The sequence below is a fragment of the Lycium barbarum genome, chromosome 5, assembly GCF_019175385.1.
Source record: "Lycium barbarum isolate Lr01 chromosome 5, ASM1917538v2, whole genome shotgun sequence".
Classification (NCBI taxonomy): Eukaryota; Viridiplantae; Streptophyta; class Magnoliopsida; order Solanales; family Solanaceae; genus Lycium; species Lycium barbarum.
The window spans coordinates 139983623-139986971 of NC_083341.1; the positions used below are offsets into that span (position 1 = coordinate 139983623).

General features: G+C 32.2%; 1 long non-coding RNA gene across 1 annotated transcript; it reads left to right on the forward strand.

Annotated features, from left to right (window-relative positions):
- Nucleotides 1-2229: 2229 nt before the first annotated feature.
- On the forward strand, nucleotides 2230-3069 carry LOC132642830 (uncharacterized). Its single transcript, XR_009583354.1, has 2 exons — nucleotides 2230-2338; nucleotides 2815-3069. It is a non-coding gene; the product is annotated as an uncharacterized LOC132642830 (long non-coding RNA).
- The last annotated feature ends 280 nt before the right edge of the window (nucleotides 3070-3349 follow it).

Here is a 3349-nt window from a genome sequence, read left to right on the forward strand (position 1 = left end):
GCGCAGATTGGCTTCTTTTGGGTGGTCTTTAAATATTGTCCCTCGTATTTGTGGTCTCTAAATTTTATCTTTCGCTTGAAAAATGGCTTTATACCTGAGATTTTGAGTTCGAATCCTCTCTCAGGCATAAATTTAAAAAAAAAAATCGCAAGGCAAGGCTTGGGTCGCGTGTAGTGGCAGAGCCAGGATTTCCGACGAAGAGGTTCAAAATATAAAAAAGTAAACATACGAAAACGTAAGACTATATATATATAAAAAATAATTTTAACTTTATAAAAATAGTGTTTCTTTTAGCCGAGGGAGTTCGGATGAACTCCCTCGGCTCTATGTGGCTCTGCCACTGGTCGTGTGTATGCCAGACCCGATATACACTTGTTAAGGAATAATCAAAGTTATGCCGGACCCGACATACTTATGCCTTATGGGCAAACTTTTACTTAAGCCTTAACTAAAATCTGCCCATACGGCAGAACTTTTTCTTAAGATAGAGTTTAGTTATGCCTTATAAGGCAGACTTTTAGTTAAGGCATAACTAAAAGTATGCCCCATAAGACATAACTTTTCCTTAAGACATAGACTTTGCCTTATAAGACAAACTTTTAGTTATGTCTTAAGGAAAAGTTCCACCTTATGGGGGCATACTTTTAGTTATGCCTTATGAGGTAGACTTTTAATTAAGACATAGTTAAAAGTATGCCCCTAAGGCAGAACTTTTCCTTAAGGCATAAAATTTGCCTTATAAGGCAGAACTTATAGTTATATCGGATCCGGCATAACTTTAGTTATTCCTTAAGAAGTGTATGCCGGGTCCGGCATACATGCGACCCAAGCCTTGCTTTGCGATTTTTTTTTAATTTATGCCTGAGCGGTGGTTCAAACCCAGAACCTCATGATTTCTACGCGAAGCTCAGGATTGCAATGCAAAGGGCAAAAATTAAAGACCAACATTTTGTGGGGCAAAAACTAAAGATCATCCCAAAGGAAGGACAATCCTGCGAATTGCCCTTTTTTTTTTTCTGATCTAAGCAGGCAAGTTAGGATTCAAGTTTATGAATTCTGAATTTGTCGTTAAATTATATAATTCATTTTAAGTTTTTGAGTTCATAATTAATGGGTCATTCGCACTTTTGCCCTTATTTTGTGCTAGTCTTTAACTTTTTGCCTCCCAAGGATTTTTTTTTTTTTTTTTGCGGGACATAGGTATACATTTTCGTATTTACAATAACAAATAAGTTATGTCTAGCGCCTTTAAACAACTTATGTTCTGCTAGGCATAAGTTTGATTTGAAGGGAAAAAATTAAAGATCGTGCAATTTTTTTAATTGAGGTAGAACGTTAATAGATAGTCGAGTGTTGTTTAGTTTCATTTATCAATATTGTTATTACTATTCTCCTACTATCTTATTCTTTGATTTTATTATTACATGTTTTTTTTTTAGTTATCGTATATTTGTTGTTGCTACTGTTCTATTCATTATTTTCAGCATGTTTTTTTTCGCTACTGTATTTTCTTTCAGTACTTCATTTTGTTATGTTTTACTTGAGCCGAGGATATATTGGAACAACCTTTCTACTTTTACAAGGTAGGGATAAGACTGCGTACACAGTCTCTTTAGTCCCCACTTATGAAATTACACAGGGTATATTGTTATTGTATAATTAAATATTTGTATATATTAATAGATTTTTAATTATAAATACTGCGATTAAACAAAAATTGTTGAGTTCGTTCGAGTCCATATCAAATATGTGTGCTCCCCGCACCACCGCTCTGCCCCCACCCCCCGGCTCTAAGTATCCATACTTGGTATCAATGGGGAATTTGCACAAATAGGATCATTTAGTATTATTTCAATTTTGTCCCCATTAATCAAGTTATTAAACTATTTTGTGTAACCAAAAAGTTTCAATTTTGTATTTCTCTTTTCCAACGATATTTGAGGTAAGGTTGAAGGTACATGTCTCAAAAAAGAACAAAAGATATATGACCCTATAAACAACTAACTTATTCAGTCAAACTAATAATTAATGGGTCTCATAAGAAGATCCATCAAATCTTCTAAAATTATAATGTAGACATATTTCTTTGACTAACCTTACATAGACCAAAAATATTTCATTGACTCAGTAAACAAATTTAATTATTTGGAAAAACATTTACTATTTTGAGATAAGATTATAGTAATATTTAGTCTTAATGAACTAAATACTATATAAGGATGTATACATTAAGAACTAAGAATCACTCTTAACCTTCTTAAAGATTTTCTTTTACACAAGATGAACAAGGCTTCGATTACTATGTTTTTGGTAGTTGCTTTCTTGGTCGTTTCATGCGGTCAGTCTATTTTTCTTTTCCTTTATTTATTTATTTATTTATTTATTAATCTTAGTTCTAACATCAGTTAAATCTGTGGTGGAGTGATAAGTATTGCTCCATTTTAACTAGAGATTTCAAGTTCATGCCCTATAAAATGAAGTCCTCTTGGCATGGAATACTTTACCTGCAAAGTGACAGTTTCAGAATCACTACTACAAAAATTAGGAATTAGCGGCAAATAAGTTATGTAGCTAAAGAACATAAACCGTAGCTAATACTATATAATTAATGATGGATTAAAGACAAATTAACGAAAAAATAGTTTAGCTACGTGCTATTTAACGATATATTTCAAATGGCAAGTGAACTCACATTTGATATATGGTTATTTTAGCGTGGAACACCTTTTACTTGTTACATGCTGGCAATTTATATATTTAGGTCCTTCAAAAATTATGTTTGCATAAAATGCTAACGAGTTTTGTAATTTTCAGATATGGTGGAAAGCCGAAGGTCGTGTAAGACGACAAAACAGTGTCAATCCATGGAAGGTGTAAACATGTATCCACATTGTGTTTGTGTTGATGGGACATGTGTATGCTCTTCTATCGATCATGAAGATAATGGTTTAGGTGGCAAGTTTTAACCTTGCAAGAATGTTAAAAATGTCTCATTTGATGATGAAGACTATATATGTGATAATGTTTACTTGATGAAATAAATTGGAATAAAATTAGTTGGTTGCATCATGATTTGATATTTTTGTTTCTTTTATAAAATTATTTTTAATTTATATTTCTTTCGTAAAAGATTTTTACTTTTATGCATAAGAGATATGAAAATAACACAAAATGTTTTTTTTTTTACAATCATTTCTTTTATTCAATTATAAAAGTCTGTATTCACCCATTTTTTAAAATTAAATGATACGATCGTAATTAGAAGAGTAACCTTGCATTCTAAAGCGCAAAATCCTCATCTCTCTATTTCCCCAACCTGAAACGTTGCCCCCTCAACTAGGGGTGTTCA